Raw genomic sequence first — 13,061 nt, 5'->3', positions numbered from 1 at the left:
AAAACGTTCCATTAAATTGATTTTTGTTTAGTTAAAAATCCTTGCGGTTTAAAGAACTTCCCCCCCCCCCCCCCCTTTTTTCTCTTCTATCACGATGTTTCTTTAGAGGGATAAGGCTTATTATGTTCTTGATCGACTAGTTGTATTATGATTTTACATATCTAAATTTGTCAATGTCTATATAAAAATCTAAAATTGGGAAGATGCTTTACATTGGTTTGTCCATAGCAACTGGGGGCAACATAGGCAATTGGATGGCCATAGAAACTTATTTCTTCTTGAGGTCCCTTCACGTTTGAGAACAACAATGTTGTTTTGGATGGACAGTTGGCTCCCTGCTTATCAACATTGAAAATTAACACCATTTAATTAATCAGTTAAATTAATTAACATAGTTTGCTATAGTGCTTCCGTATTTGAATTAAAGCATAGTAATTAATTGCTAGTTACCTTGATACCAAACTTTACGGTGTATTGAGATAATAAATAAGAGAATTCGGCCTCCAGTGAAGCTTTCTTTCTATCCATTCTTGCCTTTGCTTCCCTAAGGTAATCTATTAACGTATAGAATTCGTATAGCATTCGGTTTTGTATATAGAAGTCATATAGAATTCGGTTTCATATTTAAAGCAATTAGATTTGTATATATATTATGAATCTGTAATGCTTTTCTAGTTAGGATTCTATTCTTTAGGGTTGTACATCTATATATATATGTAGCAACGTTAATGCAAGATATACAAGAGTTTTATTCATAAACTCCATTCTTTATTTTACATGGTATTAGAGCTTTGCTCACTTATCAAATTATTATCTTCGTTCTTTTGCTTTTGTTTAAATACTCATGGCAGATGGTCAATCATCAAAACAAGCTGCCATCCTTAATAAACAGGAGGATGACGTCTTCCTTGTCCACCCATCAGATAGTCCAACTGCTATATTGGTCTCTCCTTTACTCACTGGTGATAACTATGGTACATGGGTAAGGGCAATGACTATGGCTTTACGAGCGAAAAACAAGCTCGGTTTTGTTGATGGAACTATATCAAAACCAGATGAAGATGATGGTGGTAGATGGCAGCGTTGTAATGATCTTGTTGGATCATGGGTGTTGAACTCCATATCAAATGAACTTGCGGGAAGTGTGTTGTATGCACAGTCTACTAGAGAAGTATGGCAGGATTTGCAAGAACGTTTTCAGCAGACCAATGCGCCAAAAATCTATGAACTCAAACAGGCCATCTCTAATTTACGACAAGGAGATGTATCTGCTTCACTTTATTATACTCGCATGAAGGCGCTTTGGGATGAGTTGAATTCTCTACAACAAGTAGGACCATGTACTTGTGCGAATACAAAAACTGTCAGTCAATTGCAGCAACTAGATCGAGCTATGGAGTTTCTTCAAGGATTACATGATAGATATGCAGCAACGAGGAGTCAGATTTTGTTGATGGATCCTTTTCCTAATGCAAATAAAATTTATTCCCTTGTGAGGCAAGAAGAAAAACAACAAGATATTCACGCTATAGGGGGATCTCCAGAAGCTGCAGCATTGACAACACAAAGCCGAAATTCATTTGGAAATAGGAATTGGAATAACAATTCTGCAGTAGATAGCAGAGGAGGAAACTTGAATGCAAATGGGGGCAGACCATCGTGTGAACACTGTGGAAAATTAGGCCACACAAAACAAAAATGTTTTGAGTTAAATGGATATCCACCAAATTGGAGAAGACGTGGACAAGGTAATAAAAATGAGATTAAAGCTGCCTTGGCAACAAATAGCAATCAAGACGTCCAAGCACCAATATTTACTCAAGAGCAATATCAAAAACTCCTAGCTATGTTGTCCTCTTCAGGTAGTCTACATACTGCGAATCTTGCAGGTATATCACTTAATTCCTCTTTATCACATACTTGGATCATAGATACAGGCGCTACCAATCATATGTGTAGTTCGCTAGATTTTTTTCACTCCTATGAACCATGTCATGTTCCTCTTCACGTTCAATTACCAGATGGTACAGTAGCACAAGTCACTCACATAGGGAAAGTCTCATTTTCACCAGATTTTTTATTAGACAAAGTATTTTACATTCCGAGTTTTAAGTTTAATTTACTGTCTGTTAGTCAGTTAACCAAATCAAATAGATATAAGGTAATTTTTTCTTCCAATTTTTGTGAGTTTCAAGACCTATACACGAAGAAGCAGATTGGCAAGGGTAGACTTCGTGAAGGTCTTTTCTACATCCAACTTCCAGCTGCATTTTCTTTCACCTCCCAAATCACCTCTACACATGAGATTGATCTTTGGCATTGGAGACTTGGCCACCCTTCTCTTGGACGTTTAGAGCATTTTTCAAAAACTTGTCCTATGGTTAGTTTTAATAAAGAATATGTTTGTGATATTTGTCCTAAAGCAAAACAAACTAGAAAGCCATTTTCCATTAGTAGCATCAAAAGTAAAATACCTTTTGAATTAATCCATTGTGATGTTTGGGGTCCTTTTTCAACTTCAAGTTTTTCAGGGGCTCATTATTTTTTAACCATTGTTGATGATTATACTCGATGCACTTGGTTATATTTAATGAAAACCAAATCCGAAACCCAATTGCATTTACGTTCTTTTCATGCATTGATAAAAACTCAATTTAATGCTAACATTAAAATTGTGCGTTCTGACAATGGGACTGAATTTCTTATTAAAGAATTACATAAATTTTTTTTAGACCAAGGGATTATTCATCAAAGAAGTTGCGTTCGAACACCACAACAGAATGGTGTGGTTGAGCGTAAACATCGCCATCTTCTCGAAGTTGCGCGAGGTATACGTTTTCAAGCCAATTTGCCAATTAAATTCTGGGGGGAGTGTGTTCTTACTGCAGCGTATTTGATCAATAAATTGCCTAGTGATGTTCTTAATGGAAAAACCCCACATGAAATGCTTTTTGGTATAGCACCAGATTTATCACGCCTAAAAGTTTTTAGTTGCTTGTGTTTTGCCAAAAATTTACAAGTTAAAAATAAATTTGATCAACGGGCAAAAATGGGAATTTTTATTGGTTATCCTTTTAGTCAAAAAGGATATCGGATTTATGATATTGAATCTAAGACAATCTATGTGTCACGTGATGTTCTCTTTTATGAACATATTTTTCCTTTTAAGGATGTTAAATCACCGGTTTTTTCTACACATGCCACTAATGAGGTTTTATTTGATGAAAATTTTTTTGAGTCCAATATTTTTTTATCACCTTCTCCTAATGAAAACATAAGTTCATCACATGCTCTTCATGAACGTGACCCACCTTTGCAAGACACAGATCCATCCGTGACCAATTCTTCTTCTCCTAACACCACTCATGAACACATCATCACTGAAACATCATCTACCCAACAGCCTAGTTCACCAGCAGATGCAACCTTAGATTCATCACTTTCTTTAGGCAACCAAAATATCCAAACTCCCACACGACCCCAACGTGATAGACGCCCACCAGCTTACCTTCACGATTATTGTACTCTGGCTTCTCACAATTCTACCCCTGCTGATCTTATTTCTTCGTCTCCAGGTAAGAAATATCCTCTTCACAATTTTATTTCTTATCATCGTTTTTCTCCAGCACATAAGTCTTTTTTGTCTGCCATTACCTCTACAACCGAACCAAGTTTTTTTCATGAGGCAGTCAAGTTACCTGAGTGGCGCAAAGCCATGGAGGATGAGATAACAGCTCTTGAGAAAAATAATACGTGGACTCTAACTCATTTGCCAGATGGTAAAAAGGCTATTGGCAGCAGATGGGTTTACAAAATTAAATATCAATCCGATGGCACCATTGAGCGTTACAAAGCTCGTTTAGTTGCTAAGGGATATACTCAAACATAAGGCATTGATTATCATGCTACTTTTTCACCGGTTGCTAAGCTTGTCACTGTGAGAGCTTTACTTTCTCTTGCGGCTGTTAAGGGATGGATTTTAGAACAATTAGATGTAAGCAATGCTTTTTTACAAGGAGATTTAGAGGAAGAAGTTTATATGCAAGTACCACAAGGTTTTTCTAAGCAGGGGGAGCATCTAGTCTGCAAACTCAACAAATCTATCTACGGATTAAAACAAGCATCCAGAAATTGGTTTTCCAAGTTTTCTGCTACCATTCAACAAGCTGGTTTTCGCCAATCTAAAGCTGACTATTCATTATTTGTAAAAACTAATGCCAAATTTTCAACCTTTGTGTTAGTTTACGTTGATGATATTATCGTAGCAGGGAATGATGCTGCCGAGGTTAGCAGAATTAAAGATTTCCTTGCACAGAAATTTTACATCAAGGCATTAGGGAAGTTGAAGTATTTTTTGGGGATAGAAGTGGCACGATCATCACGTGGGATTTTCTTGAGTCAGCGAAAATATGCCCTGGATATTTTAAAAGATGCTGGTTTACTTGCTGGACAAGTTTCTCATTTTCCAATGGAACAACAACTTCGGCTTTCATCTACATATGGCGACCTTTTATCAAATCCCTCAAGTTATCGACGTCTTATAGGTCGGTTGATCTATCTCACAGTTACCAGGCCTGATATTGTCTTTGCAGTGCATGTTTTAAGTCGATTTATGCATGAACCACGAACTACTCACATGGATGCTGCCATTCGAGTGCTTCGGTATTTAAAAGGCTCACCAGGCAAGGGTATCTTATTATCTTCAACAAGTGACTTACATATCCGGGGTTACTGTGATGCGGATTGGGGTAGTTGTCCTACTACACGTCGATCTGTTACTGGTTATTGTACTTTCCTTGGTGACAGCCCTATATCTTGGAAAACAAAGAAGCAAAATGTGGTCTCTTGATCTACAGCAGAAGCTGAGTATCGCTCCTTGGCTGATCTTTCATGTGAATTACAGTGGCTTAAAGCACTTTTTGCTGATTTGGGGCACCTTCAACATGATCCTATGACTGTCTATTGTGATAATCAATCAGCTTTATATATCGCCGAGAATCCTGTCTATCATGAGCGAACAAAGCACATTGAGTTAGATTGTCATTTCGTGCGAGAGCGTGTGCAATCCAATTTGTTATTACCACTGCATATTCCTACTTCCATGCAAGTAGCTGATGTGTTTACAAAACCTCTCGGACATGCTCTTTTCCATCATCATATACGCAAGTTGGGCGTTGTTGATCTCCACGCTCCACCTTGAGGGGGAGTATTAACGTATAGAATTCGTATAGCATTCGGTTTTGTATATAGAAGTCATATAGAATTCGGTTTCATATTTAAAGCAATTAGATTTGTATATATATTATGAATCTGTAATGCTTTTCTAGTTAGGATTCTATTCTTTAGGGTTGTACATCTATATATATATATGTAGCAACGTTAATGCAAGATATACAAGAGTTTTATTCATAAACTCCATTCTTTATTTTACATAATCTAATGGGTCATCTCTTAATGCAATGCTGAAGGGGAAGATTACAAAGCCAATTTTGTTGCCCGATTTTGTTTTATAACCATTCTTCACAGTATCAGCTAATTCCTGTTTACAAAAAAAAAAAGGGCAAACAATAAAAAATTGGATATAATATGTAGAATCAATGCATCTTCTGAATGCGATGATTAAAAGTACTTACTTGAACTTCACCAGATGACCTAAGGTCCTTCATGATTGCTGCTCTGAGACGGATATTTTTTGGAAGATTATTGTTTCTTTCTGATGCTCCCTTATTAACCAGCAACAATTCACCTATAATATATATCAATATAAACCAGAGCTGAGACGGCTTTAATATTAACCATATTTGATGAAATATCTAGTAGAAGGAAGATTCACGCTTTGATATCTCTTGTATCCATTAGAAATTTTTGTTATTACTTGGGTCCATCATAAAATTTTTAAAATTTTTATGTTATAAGATTTCAAGTAATTTTCTTACGCCGGCACCTAAGTCTGAATTATGAGAGAGGTTAGGATTGAAAAAATTAATATGGGCATTCGAAATGGAAAAATTAACTAAGAAAGTACATTTTTAATGTATTGATGTGACATTTTGCAATTCTGATTGGTTAGTATAATTTGTGCACATTCTTCAAACAATTAATTATTATATATGTTAAAATACAACATTTTCTTTTAATGGTGCACTGTTTTTTTGAATTTTGTTGACATTAGAATTAATTAGAGTTATTAAAAATTTATAAAAGGATCTGATCGAGTGATAAAAACAATTTGTGAGAAGGAATAAAAAATCATTGTCCCTTAATGAATTTGTTAGCAATGACGGTAGTATGAAAAATACTTTGATCGCTCACGGAAATTAATTGGATCGAACAAGATTATTATGAAGAGAATTGACGCCTTACCATATTTCCGATTGAGTACCGAGACAAGCCAGCTTGGGTGACCGCTACCACAGCATCATTGATCGTCTATAAACAGCAAATACAAGGTAATAATATTTGTTAAAAAAAAAGGGCAAATTTTTTTTTTTTCCAAAACACCAGTTTCTTTCAGGGAAAGTTGCAAAAGAGATGTACTTTTATCTCCTTTAAAATTTGTTTTTATCATTCGGTTCCTGATAAATTTTCCACATCAAATTTTATATTGACGTTAAAATATTAAGATCAAACATATCGTTGAAGGGTAAATACTATATTTTACATTCAAAAAATTAATTATCTGAGACCCAAATTAGAACTAATAAAGATGTGAGTTAAAAAGTCACAGAGACCATTTAACAAATTTTTATTATTTTTTATTATTGTTTTAATAATACACACACATATAGAAATGTTTCAATCTGAAATTTTAAAATGTAAAAAAATTTAAGAAAACATATAAACCGTGCGATTTAGGCGCTTTAAATTTGAAACCTCTTAAATCCCACAGTTCTAAAACTTTTCTAAACGTTTCCTGCACTTTAAAATCCTGAACTAGAAAATTACTCTCTCTATATATATATATTCTTTTTAACATTAAGTATATTATAAGTAGGAAGAATAATTTGTAAGGACTAAAGTGTCATTCTTCCAACAACAATGTCTAAAATAGAGTAGCCGAACAGCATGATCAGAAAAATTAGTTATTGCAGGGAGAGCGAAAGGGAAAAAAGAAAAAAATCATGTGTATAACTCTAAAAAGTAAGCTTATGATTGAGGTTTTGCATCAAGCATATGCACTTGGCCTAAGAATTATTCCCAACCCATCGCATGCCGCTTAATCTTGTTGTTTGGTTCCTGGTCCTATAGAAGGTATGCCCACTAATACATGAGTTTAGTATACTACCATATATATGTAGAAGCTAATAGACAAAAACCAATACTAAAAAGCTAACTTATAAATTTAAGGCCGCACATACTTATAATATACTTATGTTAGCCTAAGAATTATTCTCAGCCAATTTTCTGTGTCCCTGTCAAAGAACTGTGCATGCACGCTGCATATATGGCTCCTAATATCAGTATGTAACTTTTGATTGGCGCGCAAAATCAAAAGCCACTAAAGTAATTGATCAAACTTACTCTTCGAATAATATAAAGATAAATAAACAAGAACAACATATGCTGCTCTCTCTTGTTACTTACAGTATTCATGGCATTCTTGACAAACTTGAAATCATCCAAGCTGAGTGATCTATGAACAATTCGGCGTGGACCAGAAGCCTTACCCATGATACCTTTGAGGGGAGTTTCACTATCCTTTACAAACATTAATATCGTCGCGATAACCATCACAGCATCAACCAGCGTGTTATAAAACAGTGAGAAGACAAACCAAAAGTACTTGAAGGACAAGTATGGCCAAAACCCTTTAATGCCATAGCTTCTGGAATCACCTTCTTTGCTAGTCGGAGGAATACTATTGGAGGGTAATTCCTCAGGATTAGAAACTTTACGAGTGCAAGAAAGAAAAAGAGACACGAGAGAAGTTCCATCACCAAGTGAGTGGTGCACCCGGAGAACGGCGACAGATTCAGCATCCGAAGTCTTAATGTTGAGGAGATGGAGATCCCACATTGGCTGCTTGGACATTTTGATTCCAGTTTTGCTTAGGTTTGAGACATAATCTTCGACGAACTTGTCTGCTGAATCAATTGATTTTGGCTCCAAATTTGGGACAATAACGTGGTTGTCCAAATTCACCTTTGTTGGAACCCATTTCAGCCCTCCTTTAATCTTCTCATCTTCAACCTGCCATAATGTCAATTAAAAATTACGTAGATATGTCTAGTACACTAAGTTTTGGCTTGAGCTTAACGCCGACTCAATTTATTCATCTATTGATCAATAACAATATTTTTTCTTCACACGTACGGTAAGAATTGAAACCGAACGTGCCCATGCCTAACTGAGTTCGAAATCTGGTGGTGAAAGAGAGATTAAAAAGTTGATCACAAGCTTCTGCCTTTAAGAAAAAGTGAATATATCCAAGAAAAGTGAATATATATATATATATATATGAAAAAGTTGTAATACCATAATTATTGGAGATGATCATTTGTTGGTCATGTTTTGTACCTGTAAACTAGAGAAACGATGGTGCTTGAGTAACGAATGTCCGAGATTTGCTGCTTGAGTAACGAATGTCCGAGATTTGCTTTCACAAAATCTGGGTTGGTTTTTGACTTAAAGCCAATCATTACAACGATGTATAGATTGGATTCGGGTTCATGAAATAAACGAGACATTGGACTCAAGGGTTGATCTTCCTTGCCGTTTTCAAATATGGGATTTTCGTCAACAATTGGATTCACTTTGATTGGTTTTGGAAGTTGCATTTTGTTAGAGTGCAATTTATGCACTAGTTTTGCATTGTTTACTTCCCTTAATATCTATGTTTTGCACTTAATAATAGTGATTTACTTGTGTTTTACTTTTGTAGGTGCAATTCTATTGATTGGTGATAAAATTGAGCTATAAGATGATGTTTAAGGATGATTGTTCTCTTGGAGAAATTTAGAGAGTCAGAAGAACTTTGTTGATAAGGCGTGGGCGCGTGCTGTCAACTGCGAACCTGCAGTTTTTAGTTTAACGTGTTTTGTATTTTTGGTTATTTTTGTAATTACGAATTTAATATTTCAGATATTAGTATTTTATTTTAAATAGAATTCTAGAGGAGAAGAGAGAGAGAGTATTTAAGGGAGGAATCAATTGTGAAAAAAAGGGGGACATTGAGATTGGAGGAAAAGAAAGAAACCCTATATCTTAATTTTTCTCTTCTCTCTATGAAGAACTAAACCTATTTTTCTGGTTGAAGGATAATGAAGCTTTGATTCATCACTACTGTGAGATCTTTCTTGTGCTTTAATTGTTTTATTGCTTTTTGGATATTTGTTTATTCTCTGAATTATTTTCATGATTATGTTTGTTAATTAGGTAATTGGCCACTATTTAATTATCAACTTAATCTATAGTCAATTAAAGGATTCATCGTATAAAGAATTTAATGTTTGTGACAAATAACATAACAAAGAGTTGTGTTGTGAGAATAAACAATCTAATTTAAATGAATCATCATATGTGTTGATTAGGATTTGAGTCTCTCTGGTTTTTCAGGCTGTCAATTGATTAAATCCTATGATCGTATCTAGGGTTGTCCATTGATTAGGGAAATAACCAACCGTCGTACCTTGGTTATCGACTAGTTAAGGAGAGATTGGCTATTAGAGGGTCTCAATAGCTATAACCGGTCTATTCATAAGTAATAATAATCTATATTTGAATCAATGATCAGTAGTCGAATCAAGCTGAGTTAATTCCTTCAACCAGAGCTTTCTCCAATTTGAATTACAACTTTAATTTGCATTCTTGTTATTTCAATTTGATTTTTATTATTGTCAACAATTCCCCCATTTTACATTTTACGTTTCAAAAGGATTTAAATAATTACCGATCTCTGTGGACACGACCCTGCTCAATCACTATACACAATTTATTTAGAGTAGGAATTTATTTTTGTTGGTTTCGACAACCATCACATTTTCTCTCAATATGGCTGAAAATATCTCAAAATCTATGAATATAAAGGAAATCAGAAATGGATATGTAGAAAAAACAAGGCTAAATTGTGTGCTTCACTTGATGTGTGGATGAATTCTCAACTTCAAGGGTTATCTGCTTTTTATAGGCAAGCACAATATGCCTCGCATGCATGTATGCATATATGTATTGTACTTTTGTATTCATTATTATTATTATTAGTATTATTATTGAATGAATGAACTATAAAAATCTTAATAAAAAATCAAAGAGAAGAGGAAGTAGAGATAACCCTTGACAGCATTTACATTCGTCAGTCCTTTCATTGTCCCTGATATAACATTAGAGAGAATCACCTTTATTTTCTTGAATGTGTTTGTCACGTCGGATTAGATTAGATTTAAGAAGACATAATAGGATTAAATTATCTAGTATTTAATATTATTTTGTATTTAGTGGAGTCTTAGGATTGCATTTAATTGTGACAATAAGTTTATTGTTATAATCATTTTTAAAATATTCATTAAATTTATTTATCATTAGTCCAGTCAAGTTAGCAAACATCAACTCAATAAATATAAAAACAAGTGTTCGCATGTTATTGTCTCCATCTGTTGATTCTTATGCTCAGGTAGAAATTGAGCATCCCCATTGTCAACCTCCATTTAATTTTATAAAGGGACAAGAATTAAAATTGCAAGGCAATTTTTTTGTCCCCTTTACAGAATCCAAAATGTTCATTTGTTGCAAAATCAGAAATTGATTTTTTGAAAGCAGAACAGTATTGACCTAAGAAGTAAATAAATAAATTAAATTAAGATATTTTTAGTATTATTAGAGATGTAGGAAATAATATTTTAACTCTTAGGGTCTATTTGGCACACTTGTTCAAGCATAGCTCATTCAAGTGGAACTTTATTAGTAGAAAATTTTATAAGTAGATATTTTATTAAAAAAAAAACAGTTGTTTGGTTGTCAATAAAATTTTTTATTAAAAATTAATTTATTTTAATAGAAAAGTTTTTAAAGTTACAATATAAAAGAAAAGTTATAATATTGTGAAATAAACAATGAATATTTTAGATAATTCTTGCATCTAAGAATATTATGTTGATTTTACATGATTTTTACAATATATATATCTACCTACCGGGCCAAAACTACTTTACATCACAAGTATCATACCCCACTTATTTGTCATTTACTTAAGTCAGGGTTGGATTTAATTGGACGGTTAGGAAAAAAACACGTAGAGAAATAGAGCAACCGGGGAAGCAAGTAATGGGCCGGTCAGCAGGACTGGTAAGGGAGCATACATAATAAGTTCCTTTGTGTATTTTTACAACTTATGCGTTTAATCCAATAACAAACCGATATATGGAAGTAATGGCTGCAAACAACTTCGTGCAAGTGTGCTAGTACTGGTCGGAGTAAGATTGACACAAAATTTGCCATAATTATGTTGGCAACTTTTGCAAAATAATCAGGTGATGCGTTTCTTCAGCGTAGATAATTGTGGGAAAAATGAATTTAATTATAGAGGGATTTGTCATGTGAATGTAGTCTAACATACAGATATACTTTGCAAAGTTATAAATGGAGATAGTGAGTTGTTCGTACTAAGATGAACATATCCAACTTAATTCCATTGTAATTTTATAGAAGACAATAACCCTCTTGGTACGTGAACTTTATTGTTGTGCGTTTACTATGGAATACACACTGAGGCCTTTGTATTACATATCCAAAGGAAAGAAATGGAATAGTAAAGTAAGAAATATAAGTTAGTTTAGCGGTATTAATTTTTATTGTATGAAATACGTAAATAATATATATATATATATATATATATATATATATATATATATATATAATATAATATAATATATTATAGAGAAAAATAACAAGCAAATAACCTATTTACCCATCTTTTGGTTGAAATTATTGTGTCCGTGGTTCTATTTATTAGTCTAGAAAACAATATGATCAAGGTAAGTTGTGCATATTGATATCAGTAAAAGAAAAGAAGTTTATCTGACATGGATGATTTAAGTCGGTCAAGAAGTTATCAGATTAATTGGGATTTATTTTCGAGGTTACCCTTTAAACGTGTAAGTCATAATCAACATGAAAGTTTGTATAATTGTTTATGTGAACACATGTAATGTAAATTGTATGGTTGAAAAAACTAAGTTCGTTCATATAAGTTTCACACGTAATCTAATCCAATTAAGAAGATAGGTTAATGTTTCAAATTAAGAGATAATCAGCGTACATAATATGTCTTATGAATCCAAATGTTATTAATATAAGGAGACGAAATAGGATAAAACAAAATAACTATAATTTGATGATATATTAAGAGCGGACTTATTATTTGAGTTTTAGTATTACTAAAAATAGAAAACATGAATAATCTCATTCATTAATGTTGTTGTAGGTGTGAAAAAGGATTAGAATATATGTATATTTTTGTTTTGGGGGGGAGGGGGAGGGGGGGGGGAATTTGGGTGCTGGTCATCTTCATTTAATAAGTTTGATACTCGTTTGTTCATGTACTTATCACTTTTACATGAGTGTTCATGGTTTCATATAGAGGACTGGGCTAAGAAACAGAAGGCCATGGAAACAAGTAATCCCGATTGTACAGTTGTGGTAACAGGAATGCCATAGGAACAGAATGCAGTGTGATTGAAAAGCCAAAATTTAAAAGCAACAATAGAAGTTAAAAAAAAAAAAAAGATTGTGGATGAAGTTGAAAGGCTCAATAAAATTGGAATTATGTATTGTGGGAGGGGATAACAAAACGCTGCTGATGTTGGATAATAGTTAGTATAGGTGTTGCAGATAAGTGGAGCATGCTGCCATAGGAAAGTAGTTAGAAAATGGAGAACAAGTAGACGAATAAGAGACAGGAAACAAATGTGAATTTGATGATTGTTATGAAAAAATTGAGAATGAAATTGTAAAGGAAAAAAATATATTGAACAACCACACGATAAAAAACAAACAAACCTTCTGTATTTGTAATTGGGGAGGAATTGATAAATATCGAAGCAGTAAAATGTCTGAACGTGAAGATA

At 33.6% G+C, this 13,061-nt stretch overlaps 1 pseudogene; it reads right to left on the bottom strand.

Annotated features, from left to right (window-relative positions):
- LOC18045954 overlaps positions 1–8,777 on the bottom strand; it is a 9,172-nt pseudogene extending 395 nt beyond the window's left edge.
- Positions 8,778–13,061: the final 4,284 nt, after the last annotated feature.

This window comes from Citrus clementina, unplaced genomic scaffold (genome assembly GCF_000493195.1).
Source record: "Citrus clementina cultivar Clemenules unplaced genomic scaffold, Citrus_clementina_v1.0 scaffold_3, whole genome shotgun sequence".
Lineage (NCBI taxonomy): Eukaryota > Viridiplantae > Streptophyta > Magnoliopsida > Sapindales > Rutaceae > Citrus > Citrus x clementina.
The sequence above is the reverse complement of the archived record's forward strand: the minus strand, read 5'-3'. Positions and strand labels throughout refer to the sequence as shown.